The following is a 13,815-nucleotide window of genomic DNA, read 5'->3' as shown; positions in this document are numbered from 1 at the left end:
TGGTCGTGGGCGCATCTCTACCCACGTTGATCCTAGAAGTTCTGAAGGGTATCCTTGAGGGCAATGTGCCATCAGTAGGCAGAGTGGGAACGCCCTTGAGCAGACACAATCTAGTCACCAATGAGGGAAAATAAAACCCTTAGACTGCAGCGACGATCGGAGGATCATTTCATCACCAATGAGCCGCGCCGCATCAAAGTCACGCTTTATGACAAAGCACCATACCAGTAGAGCCCTTAGGTGGTTGACATCGGTAGAGTTGCTTGTGGGCAGGAAGCGGCTGCAAATGATATTGAACCAGCACTTGGCCTCGTGAGTGAAGGACTTGGAGTGGAGGGTGATGTTTTCATGTATCCAAGTTGGTTGGCCGTTCTGGCAGATTGCTTCAATCAAGGTATCCCAATTAACCCCATGAGTGTCGTGGTAATGATCAACATCACCTCTAGGTAACTGCAAAACCTGCCGAATCTTAAGAATGGAAGCATCCACCACCTTGCCACGCGCAAATACCTCCCGGCTAAAATGCTCCGTGCAATTTGCATAGAATTCCCTAACGAGCATTGGATTCACTGTTCGGGCTCCTCAAACAAAAATTCCATCTCCCTCCACCGTATCTCTTCATACATGGCTGGGCTTCCCATGCGGAGGGCAGCCCTATCCACAGCAATCTCCGGGACGAAGGTCTTTGTGGCTTTCGCATGGAATACATCCTCAGCCCCCGGAGACTGGAACCTAGTTTCATCATATATGGGCCCCTGGGAAGTACTAGTCGAACCTTTGTGCCTCTTTCGTGCCATAATACCTGCAACAAGATAGGGCAACTATCAAATACATCCTAAACTGGGCCATGCGAATGGTTACTCAGACTTCGCCACCCGCTGGCACTAAACAGTTATCATTGGCCAACAATGCCAAAACACCCTATTGCTAAGTGGCCCGAATTAGCCCACCCATACTACGATTACTTCACACCCCCATCAACATGGCAACCTCTCCTACTATACCACACCCAACCTTGCATTAGTGAAATATGGCAACCACCACCACCACAACCAATTACAATGAGCACAAAGTGCTCCAAAAATTACAACAAATCCCAAATTTTCGGCCATATAGGCCCAACCACCACACTTTTCCCTAAAAATGATAGTTAGGTCTCAAAAAACACTACAAATCCCTCCCCACAAGTTAATCATCATGAAACCCAACATCTAAGCATCCACCATGGCTAAAATAATCAATGAAAAAGAGAAAAAAAAGAAAAAGATACAATTTATATATTACAACAAAATCTAGGGTTAAGAAACTAATTTACACTAACTAGTTGAAGAAAAGAAAAGAGGAAAGAAGAAAGCTTACCTTGTAGATGAGATGAGAGAGTTGAAGAAGAAGAAATTTGGGGAAGAATGGGGGTTAGGGCTTGGGGAGGAAGAAGAAGAGAGGGAAAAAGATGAGAGAATAGAGAGAAAGGGGGGTGAGGGGCGTGTGGTTGGAGTGGGGAATAAGGGGTTGGTTGTTTGGATAAGGGTAATTAAAAGGGGGGGGGGGGAAGAAATTAGAACAAATAAAAATAATTTTAGTTATTTATCTGACTGGGCCCGTCGCTAGGCTACCGCGGTCCTACCGCGGTGGGAAAACTTCAGAGAGCCTCTTTCACCGCGGTCTCACCGCGGTCACGCTTGGACCGCGGTGGGAAAACTTCAGAGAGCCTCTTCCACCGCGGTCTCACCGCGGTCACGCTTGGACCGCGGTGGGAAAACTTCAGAGAGCCTCTTCTATCGCGGTCTCACCGCGGTCACGCTTGGACCGCGGTGGAGGCGTTTTTCTGGTACTTTTTTTTTGTTTATATATATATACAGTTATACATTGTTGAGATCAACTCATTGTTGTCGTTTTTCACAACAGTCATACCCCCTTTTTCGGGACATACTGGACAGGGCTGACCCAATTACTATCAGAGATGGGGAAAATAATTCCCGCATCTAACCATTTGATCACCTCTTTCTTTACAACTTCTTTCATGTTAGGGTTCAGCCTTCGCTGGTGTTCCCTGGAAGGTTTGTGCCCTTCTTCCAGGAGAATCTTATGCATGCAGAAAGCTGGGCTGATACCCTTTATATCTGCCATGGTCCAACCAATGGCCGTCTTGTTATCCTTTAGTACCTGCAAAAGCTGCTCTACCTGCACATCTAGCAGACAGGATGATATAATAACATGTAAAGTCGAATCAGTGCCTAGAAATGCATACTTGAGATGATCTGGGAGTGGTTTCAGCTCCAACTTGGGTGGTTCCTCTATTGATGGCTTGGCTGGAGGAGTGACCCTTTTCTCCAGCTCTAGGGACTCGAACTGAGGTTCCCTTGATCAAAATCCTCGGCCTTCCAATGCCATTACCCATTCAGCTAACCCCTCGCCATCCATTTCGTCTAAGTTTGTCAAGCATGCCTCCAATGGGTCCCCCACAGTCAGGGCCCTATCATCCTCTTGCAGAATTACATCAACTGCTTCCACTAGAGAGCAATTTGCGTATTCGCTGGGTCTCCTCATTGATTGTTGAACGTTGAATATGACTTCTTCATCATTCAATCTCATTTTAAGCTCCCCAGTTTCACAATCTATCAGTGCTCTCCCGGTGGCTAAAAATGGTCTCCCCAAAATAAGGGGTATCTCCTCATCCACCTGACAGTCCAGAATCACAAAGTCTGCAGGGAACACGAACTTCACCACTTGCACCAGCACATCGTCAAGAATACCTGTAGGTCTTTTCACAGTGCGATCAGCCAGTTGGAGTAACATCGAAGTCGGCCTGGCCCTGCCGATGCCCAATTTGGTGTATATAGCCAGCGGTATCAAATTTATGCTGGCTCCCAAATCACATAATGCCTTTGCAAAGGCATAACTCCCAATGGTGCACGGAATAGTGAAGCTACCTGGATCGGACATCTTTTGGGCTATCGGTTTTGCCACCACTGCGCTGCAGGTTTGTGTTAGAGTTACGGTGGATAGATCTTGAAAATCAAACTTCTTTGACATTAAATCTTTCATCATTTTGGCATAACCGGGCATCTCCCTCAAGGCATCCATCAATGGAATATTCAACTGGATTTGACGCAGCATCTCCATAAACTTTTTGTATTGGTCTGCCTTCTTTTTCTTGACCAGTCTCTGAGGGAAGGGTGCAGGGATCACCCTTTGGGCACTACTGGTTGGCTTCTCTTTGTTAGGAGTGTCTAGCACAAGAGGTGCCACCTGTTCTGCAACTTGCTCGGTCTCCTTTTCTTTGCCTTTACCCTCCTGACTCTGCTCAACCACTACTTCAGTGAGTTCCGCTGGCTGTTCTTCCTCTAATAGCACTGGAGTAGCTGGTGTAGTGTTCTTGCTGGCCTGTGCAATTTCCTGTTCTCGATCTAAATCTCTACCATTCCTTAAACTGACTGCCATCAGCCGATTCGGGTTTTGCTCCTTAGGATTAACGTTTGTGTCTGCAGGTAAAGTTCCTGGAGTGCGGTTGTTCAATGCCATGGACAGCTGACCCAGCTGTGTTTCAATATTCTTGATGGCTGAATCATGGACTGCTAATTTTTCCTGCACTTTGTTATTTGTCCCAATAAGTTGTTGAAGCATACCTCTAATTTCCACCATGTTGTTGTNATAGAATACCGGGAACTATGGATCTCCTCAAGAATCAACTCACGAAGTCTATCCACATTAGGCACACAAACATGACCCTGCATCCTCAAAACTCCATCATCTCCAACAATAACCTGCTTGGCACTACCGTGCCACACTATGTCCCTAAGGACAAAAAAATGAGGGTCATCATATTGACGATCTATGATACGCTCAAACAAAGAAGACCGAGCGATTGTACAAGCTAAAACACGACTGGGCTCAGAAACAACTAACCTCACGAACTGATTGGCCAAAGCCTGAATATCTAATGCAAGCGGTCTCTCACCGACTAGAATGTACGCAAGGTTGCCCGTACTTGCTGACTTTCTACTCAAAGTATCGGCCACCACATTGGCCTTTCCGGGATGATACAGGATGGTGATATCATAGTCTTTCAATAGCTACAACCACCTCTTCTGCCTCAAATGAGCTCCTTCTGCTTGAACAAATGTTGCAAGCTCCGATGATCTGTGAATTCCTCACGTGGCACGATGTACAGATAGTGCCTCCAAATCTTCAGCGCATGAACAATGGTTGCCTGCTCTAGGTGATGAACGGGGTAATTCTTCTCGTGAACCTTTAGCTGTCGTGAAGCATGTGCAATTACCGTGCCACCCTGCATCAACAACGCACCCAGTCCAAAACGAGATGCATCACAATATACCGTATAAGATCCTGAACCTGTGGGCAACACCAACATCGGCATCGTAATCAAAGCAGTCTTGAGCTTTTGAAAGCTCGCCTCACACTCGTCTGACCATCTAAACGGGGCACCCTTCTGGGTCAACCTGGTCAACGGGGCTGCTATAGATGAGAACCCCTCCATAAACCGACGATAATAACCCGCCAAACCGAAGAAACTCCGGATCTCCATGGCTGAAGTAGGTCTAGGCTAGTTTTGAACTGCCTCAATCTTCTTAGGATCTACCTGAATACCCTCTACTAATACAACATGCCCCAAGAAGGTGACTGAGTCCAACCAAAACTCGCATTTTGAAAACTTAGCATATAACCGGTTGTCTCTCAGAGTCTAAAGTACGATCCGAAGATGTTGCTCGTGCTCCTCTCGGCTGCAGGAGTATATCAAGATATCATCAATGAACACAATCACAAAGGAATCCAGATAAGACTTGAACACCTGGTTCATCAAATCCATAAATATTGCTGGGGCATTTGTCAGCCCAAATGACATCACTAGAAACTCATATTGCCTATATCGAGTCTGAAAAGCTGTCTTAGGGACATTGGATGCCCTAATCCTCAACCGATGGTAGGCAGACCACAAATCGATCTTTGAAAACACCTTAGCACCCTGAATTGGATCATATAAGTCATCAATCTTCGGCAATGGATACTTGTTCTTGATAGTGACTTTAATCAACTATCGATAATCTATGCACATCCTCATCGACTGATCACGCTCAACTAAGTCTCACAAAAGACTATGCGGGTGTTGCAAATATAATCCGAGTATTATTGCCAGAGTCGAACCACAGGGAACTAACCTATCATTCACTACTGTCAGATTTACTAAATTCACACAATCTGTTTTCCCAAACTTTTCGATTCACAATGGTTGATTTTCTAACAACTAAGATTGAAAGTAATTAACAGCTGAAATTAACTAAACTTGATGTGTAAACAGTAGAAATAAAGTCTAAGGCAATGGTTTCCCCCGTTGGTACTTTCCCTGGTTGTCTATGTCCTATAACTATGATTTAGCTATCTCTAACGATCATGAACTCTCCATATATCATAATTCTTTCTCAAGTAATTATAATAATCTACCAGATGCACTTTCTCAAGCTACGCTAGCTACTTGCACAATACAGTTCACTTAGATTGCACCCGGGGTTTCGTTATCTCTAATCCAACCCCTAAACCCTCGGTTATGACTCTCGTCAATACTCCGGGAGTGATGTTGTTCATACAATCACCTAAATATGCACTCTCTCTCAAGAAGATACATAATAAATAGGAACGGATAATTGAGGGCCCTTTCAACTATTTCACAATCAAAACATAGATGAACAATTAGAGATTAACAATCAAATCTAATTATATTGATAACACAACCAAGTTATTCCCAACGGGTTCCACCAAAACCTTAGATTAAGGTTTTTAGCTACTCATGACAATGGGTAAATCAAATACTAAAAGATTCATAATCATAAATTGCAAGAAAATAAAGAAGAATAGAAATAATGATGTTTTGGGTAATCTCTCACACTTGTTTTTCTTGCCAAAGTACTCTCTAATAATGTTACATGCCTCCTTTGGGCGAGTTCTAGTGTTTAAATAGGGTTTTGGGCTAAGAATTCCGGAATTTGCACTTCAGTCCCTTAAGTTTCCGTTGCCTGCCGCGGTCCTACTGCGCCCACGCTGGGACCGCGGCCAAATGGCCTCTCTGAATCTCCTCTGACAGCTCACCGCGGTCCTACCGCGCCCACGCTGGGACCGCGGCAGTTCACCTCCAGGCCTCGTTTGTGTATTTCAAATGGTTCACTCGGCGACTTTGATGCGATTGGCTTCTTTTTCTTCCATAAATGATACAAAACCACTCCATAGCCTTCTTCTAATGTATGTAACCTGAAAAACATGAAAAGCACTAATAAGAGCATTTTGCTATCACTTTTACAATAAAAACTCTACAAGAAAGTGGTTCTTTTGGGGCTTAATCATAGTTCAATTCACCTATTATCAGGGCACAGCCTTAAAATCTCCCTTTCGGAAGTGCTGAAAGGCCGTATTTGCAAAGCCGAGTCTTTGTTTTCTTAAATAACAATTTTGAAAAATAGCCACTTTTCCTTTTAAGTCAAAGTGAGTCATTAAATAGCCAACTTTCTTTAAATGGTCACAACTTTTCCTTAAATTCCTTTAAATAAACATCCAGGATGACTACAGTTGACATTGAAACCTTCTCAGTCTTGCGTGCAGGCCCGCGGCGATGCCGAATGATGCCCCGCGGGCTCCAGGATGTGAAGCTTTGATGTACTCTTGATCTAGTTTTTAATCATCGAGTCTGTATTTTGTTATTTTGAGTCTGCTTTTGTAGTTTCCTTTTCAAGAAAAACAAGTAATCTAGTAGCTTTGTAATCGAAATTTTATTAATGAATATTTGAAAAAATCCCAAAATTTATTTCCTTATTTTTGCGTTTAGTTGCAAGAACTACGCTTGGTCTGATTCATGCGGGGTCATGATACGTAGGCAATCTCCATAGGATTCGACCGTAACCAAAAAATAAAAAGGGCAAATTAGAGAAAATAAAAAGAGAGCAAGAGAAAAAGAAAGAAAAGAGCGGAAAAATAATTTTGAGGCAGGGAGAGAATAGGAACAAGAAAAACTGAGGCAAAAGAAAAGAAGGAAAAGAAAAGAGAGGAAAATGAGAGGAAAGCAAAGAAAAGAGGGAAAGGCAAGAAACAAACAATGGAAAACACGAGGGAAGAATGAGAGGAAAGGCATGGCAAATAAAGAAAAATGAAAGCCGGGATGACGCATGCAACCAAGCGAAGTCATAATGAAATGGTTAACTGCTTAGGTGCATTCATTCCCCAAATGTGCGGTTATCTCTCTGTTAACGCTCTAATCGCTAACAAAGTCGTTGATGATGAGTCCAGGCAGGTGGTTAAGTTGACTGACATTCTGGCAACTCATTCCTACAACACCTTCTCTAAGGATAAGTCAAGCATGGTCAACCAGGAGTTAGAAGCAAGCATTGTCGACCCGTCTAGGGAGGAAGGAGTAGTGGACGTTAATGCAATGAAGGAGGAGATGTATAAACTGAAACAGCAAATGGCCGAGATGTACCAGGCCTGGTCAAGGGGACATCCACCACCAGCCTACCCTGCTAACCCTGCCTATATCCCACCGTTAACTTAGCCTCAAGATCCTCCCACAGTGAACTCATCTCCAGCCTTCCCCAGTTACCAGCAGTACTACGGAACCACCTCTCAAACACCACCACCTCCACCACCAAAACAAATTCCATGCCCTCCACCACCAACTACTCCTGTGTTTGTGGCTCCCCCACCTGTCGCATTACACAGATGCTCTAGTGAACCTTTGTTCCAAACCCATGATAGCCAATATTACCCACCCGAACCCACCTTCAAACCACCAGAACCATGTTCTTACACTCCCCCTTTTGATCTCTCAGCTGAAGAAGAGAAGCCTCCCAAGAACCCTGAGCAGGAGGAGCTGATACGAAAGGTCAAGAGCTTAGAGTAGTCATTCAGAAATATGCAGGGTCTCGGAGGTCAAGTGAGTATGGCCTACAAGGATTTGTGCTTGTTTCCCGATGTCCAGTTACCTGCAGGATTCAAGTTACCCAAGTTTGATTTATATGACGGACACGGTGATCCGGTGGCACATCTAAGGGGGTTCTGCAGCAAAATGAGAGGAGCTGGGGGAAGAGACGAGCTATTGATGGTATATTTCAGTCAAAGTCTAAGTGGTGCGGCTTTGGAATGGTACACTCGACAGGATCATGCTCGATGGTATACTTGGGACGATCTGGCCCAGGCGTTTGCATGTCACTTTCAGTATAATCTCGAAATTGTCCCAGACCGTCTGTCGCTGACAAAAATTGAGAAAAACGTCGGGGGTAAACGCTTCAGAGAGTAGTGGCGGATGAAAATCTCTGCAGCCGCTTTGAAGAATAGGTAGTACACCACCGGAATGAAAGTCGCAGGACATTGCGTCAGCCGATCCACAATCACCCAAATCGAATCAAACTTCCTCGAGGTACGAGTGATACCACTCACAAAAATCCATGTAACCTCTCCCATTTCCACTCCGAAATATCCATCCGTTGAAGACACCACCAGGGCCTTTGATGCTCATATTTGACCTTGCTGACAGTGGAGACACCGAGCTAACATACTCACAATATCTTTCTCATTCTCCTCCACAGTAGTGCTGCCTCAAATACCTGATACATCTTCGCAGGCACCCGGGATGAATGGAATTACCTCGAGCTGTGGGCCTCCTCTAATATCAACTCCCGACAGCCCTCCACATTGGGACACAAATCCGCGCCTGATCCTCAACACACCAGCATCATCAATTAGTCACATCCCATGGCATCATCGTGCTGAACCCTGTCCTTAAGGACAAGCAAATGCGGGTCATCATTTACTGGCCTCTCTAATACGGTCATAACAAGGAGGACCGGAGAAACCATACAAGCCAACACCGGACTAGGCTCCGAAATATCTAACCTTCCACCATCCGATTGCAAAGCCTGGACATCAAAACTTGCAAAAGGGCCTCTCCCCAGCTGGGAATGTATTGCCCAAACTACCCATGCTGACCGCCTTCCGGCTCCAAAGCATCGGGCCACCACATGGGCCTTCCCCGGGTGGTACAAAATGGTTAATATCATAATTCCTTGAGTAAACTCAAAGCCACCTCCGCTACCTCAAATTTAAGATCCTTACTGTTTGAACAAAATTGCTGAAGATGATCCGTATACACCTCACATGATACGCCATATTAAGTTAGTGCCTCCAAATCTTCAAAGCATGAACAAATTAAAGCCAGCTAACTCCAAATCATGAAAGCGGTAGTTCTTCTCATGGGGCTTCAACTGACGAGATGCATATGCAATAACTCTACCCTCCTGCATCAACACACAATCGCATCCCAACTCTCCAAAGCATCACAATAACCACAGTGGGTAAGAAACCGAAGCTATGGCCAAACCAACACTGAGCCGTGGTCAAAAGCTGTCTTGAGCTTCTAAAAGTTTCTCTCACACTCATCAGACACATAAATGGTGCACCCTTCTAGTCAACTTGGTCAAGGGTGAAGCAATAGATGAAACAAGGCCCTGACGAACCGGCGATAATAACCCGCCAAACCAAGAAAAACTCCGAATCTCTGTGGCTAGAGGACGGTTCTAGGCCAACTCTGGACCGCCTCTATCTTCTTTGGATCAACCTGGAATACCATCACTGGAACAACCACGGCCCAGAACAAGCCCAGAACTAAAGCCAAAAACTCACACTTGGAGAACTTGCATAGAGCTTCTCCTCAAATCTCAGCCTCTACAACATCCACCCTCAAAATGTTGCGCGTGCTCCTCCTGACCACGCGAGTACCACCAAGGATATTCATCAATAAACACAATCACAAATGAATCCAGATACGGCCGAAAATTTACACTGTCATCAAGGCATGGAATGCTGCTGGGCGTTAGTCAACCCAAAGTGACATAAACTAGAAAAACTCATAGTGCCCATATCTCGTCTGGAAAAGCAGTCTTCATTAATATCGAAGTCCCTAATCTTCAGCTGGTGATAGCCTGAACGGGAGGTCAATCTTGGAGAATAACCCTCGCCCCCTGGCAGCTGGTCAAACAAATTCATCAAATACCAGGGCAAGGGATACTTGTTCTTCTACTGTCACCTTGTTCAATTGCCTTTAGTCAATGCCACATTCTCATTGTGCCAAGTCTTTATTCTTTACAAAACAAGGACGGTGCACCCCACGGTGACACACTCGGCGAATGAACCCTTATCCAGGAGCTCCTGAAGCTGATCCTTAGTTCTTTCAAACTCTGCTGGTGCCATGCGATATGGAGGGAACAGAAATGGGCTGATGTCCGACACCAGATCAATACCAAAATCAATGTCCCTGTCCGGCAGGCATTGCCCGGCAGGTCTGCTGGAAACACAATCAGGGAAGTCCCTCACAGCGGGCACAGAATCAAAGACTAGGGGTCTCAGCTTCCAAAAACATCACTCACAAACGCCAAATACGATAGACAAACCCTTCCCAACCATCCGCTGGGCCTTTTTAGGAAAGAGATCACACTGCCTAGGACATAGTCAGTCATACCCACGCCACTCAATCCTCGGAACACCCGGTATAGCCAACGTAACTTTCTTAGCATGACAGTCCAGAATAGCATGGCACGAGATAAACCAATCCAAATGCCCAGAATAACGTGAAAATCAACCATGTCAACAGCAACAGATCAAACTCGCGGTCCTCCAGATCCCCAATAAGTCAACTAGGCAAGACCGATACACATGGTCTACAAACAATAGTATCACCCACCGGGGTAGATACATGGCACAGTTAAAAGCCAAGGCAACCCATCGGGGTCGTACCCAGGTGATGAGCAAAATAGAAGAACACATAGGGAATAGTAGAACCGGGATCAAATAAGGACAGAGGCATCCCTGTGGCAGGACTGAGGAGATTACCTGTGATAACAGGCATCTGATGCAATAGCGTCTTTCCTGTCTGGAGAGCATAGAATCGTGCCTGGCCACCGCCCGATCGGCCTCCCCCTCTTAGGGCACCCCTAGCTGCCTAACTCTCACCCTAGCTGGCGCGGGCGCTGAGAAGATGGCTGGCTCTGCTTGATAACCCTGCATGACCTCGGCCGAAGATTGACCCACGCTATTTACTTCAGAGCGAAAGCTGACTGAGAGGCCTAAATGAACGAACCTCTGCTTATGCTGGGAACTGACCCCCTAGACGGCAGCAACCACTGAAGCTAACCAAGAACCTCCGAGGCCTCTTGGCCTCCCTCTCCTCTCTTGTCCTGACGGCGGGAGCCATCTCAATATCACGAGCAATATCAATGCAATCCTCAAAGGAAATACCATAGGAACTCTCTCTCGAGTTCCATCAAACACCGCAGTATAGTTAAGTCCATCTACAAACCTCTTGATCCTCTCTCTGTCGGTCGGAACTATCCACGAGGCATGACGGCCAACTCAGAAAAATCTCGCCTCATACTGGGTCACAGTCATGTCTCCCTGTTCGAAGCACTCGAACTGCCTGACGCAGCTCCGCTCTCTTTGAGGACTATGGTACCACTTCTCTAAAAAAGATAGTGGAGAACTCCTGCCATGAACAAAAGGGCGCTGCACCACCGCCACCACGCTCATTACGACTCCCACCATGTGAAAGGCAGCCCCAGTGAACTGAAATGCGGTGATGCTACCCCGCTGGTCTCCAAAATCCCTGATGCTTCCGAAGGCATTACGCTGGGACCACTTGTCCAGAAATCCCTGGGCATCCTCGCCCTGAGCACCACTGAAAAAAATAGGAGGCTGGAGGCCTACTGAACCTCTCAAGGACGACGCTGCCTCATCGTCTTAGCATAACTGGACTACAAAAGTCCTGAACCGGGCGACTGGTTGCCAACTGGATTGCTGCATTGTTGCAACCGGTTTGAGCTGGAGCTTTGCTCCCGGTGTCTGTGAACCCTGCATAACCCATACTCCGGTGTGTTGGAGCGGCGGGGGTCTGATTGGCCTCCCCCGGCCTGAGAGGTAGCCGCTCTTCTGCTTTTGATGTAAGCAGTGGCTGAAACTAACCTGGGCTAGGCAAGTGCAACTGATAAGTATCTGAGCCAAGGTTCTTCCTGGACACCCGAATCACAATGGGGCACTGCCGCGGCCTGTACAGGTGCTGCTTGGAATTGTCTGCACTGGGGCCTGATTCCTAAGGCCGGGAGCAACTGGTGAGAACAGGTTGCTGCCTTCGCGGCTCTGCCCCTACACGACCACGGACCGCGCCCACGGCCTCTTAGTGCCTCAGTAGCGGGTAGGTACCGGTGGGCTTCCGTACTCTTTCCTGTAGCGCGGGTCCTCGCCATCTGCGAGAGGATAGAACATGGAGTTTAGTTTCCCGGATCAACAAAATCGCACGACAAGAATTTCAAGAATGTGAAGTTTTCCTAAGGTTCTGAGCCTCTCGAAGGGATAAGTACAGCGTCTCCGTACCGATCTGCGAGACTCTACTAAAGCCTGCTCATGACTCGTGAGACCTAGTAACCTAGGCTCTGATTTACCAACTTGTCACGACCCAATTTCCCACCCGGTTTTTGATGGGCGCCTCTCTGTGGAAGACTAAGGCAGCCAACAGAACAATCAACACTGCTTTGACAATTTCTTAGCATAAACAGGTTTAAACTATAGATACTGATTTATCATAATACGGAAAATAAAACGTAACATAACGGGGAAAAAACCATCCCAACTTCAGCCCGATGATCGGGGGTCACAGTCACGAGCTACTACAGAGGTTGATGAAAATACTACAAGTCTATGGAAAAACATAGTTCTGAAGATGAATAAAATATCGCAGAAGATAAGAAGAGGAGAAACGGGGCTGTGGGACGTCGACGGCTACCTCATCTCTTCCTAGTCGCCTGGTCTGGAAGGAAATCAACGCTCAGGTACCGAACTGAGTTGTGCCATGTCTCTGCACAACATGGTGTAGGAAGTAATTGTTGAGTACTCCGACCTAGTGAGTATATAAAATTAAAATAACGACTGAGAACATAAAAATCCCACAAGGGCACAAAATAATGCTATTTCTCAAGCATCAACATCAGATAAACAGTAGAAACCAGTGAAATATATATAGGAAGAAAATCTATTTGAAACAGTTAAAAAAATCTAATCACACTAACCAGTAAGTCAGCCATTTTTACCTGACAAACGGTATATACAGTGCCCATGTTACCCTAGTCAGTCATTGTTTACCTGACTGGTCATCATTTTACGCTGACCAAACGCGTTTATAACAGTGTCATTGTTACCATTGTTCAATATTTAATCACTCTAGATGGGGTTTACCCGGCGCTCACTGTGGTGTGCAGGACTACCGGAGGGGCCCACAGCACAAGCGCCATTCAATAAGGCCCTGAAAGCTTGAACAGTATCAATACTTGAGGCCTGAAAGCCTCCTCACCTCACTCATCATGCCTCACATAAGGCCCTCGCCTCAATCAGTCCAGAAATATCAACGGCCCCTCGGGCAACAGTAAAGCAATAATACTCAGCTTCAAACAAATAGTTCAAATATTCAGTTTAAAACTCCAAAGTTTGACTAAATATGGCTGAGTTCAAGAAACAGTGAAAAATCACATTGTACTAAGGTTCAAATAAATTATTTCAAACAGTAGGGAAAAACAGTGATGATAGTTCATAAAGAGTTCAAACAGTCGGCAATAGGCCCCAAATATGGCAATAAAGCCCAAATCATAGTGAAAACAACAAGTCATGCTACATGCGCGGTAAAATATTCATCCGGGACTGGACCAAGTCACAGTCCCCAATAGTAAAAATGACCCGCGCTTCATCATGGAACGTGTGTCTCATCTCAACATAGCACCA

The sequence above is a fragment of the Nicotiana attenuata genome, unplaced genomic scaffold (genome assembly GCF_001879085.1).
Source record: "Nicotiana attenuata strain UT unplaced genomic scaffold, NIATTr2, whole genome shotgun sequence".
NCBI classification, from domain to species: domain Eukaryota; kingdom Viridiplantae; phylum Streptophyta; class Magnoliopsida; order Solanales; family Solanaceae; genus Nicotiana; species Nicotiana attenuata.
This window is presented reverse-complemented; position numbering follows the sequence as displayed.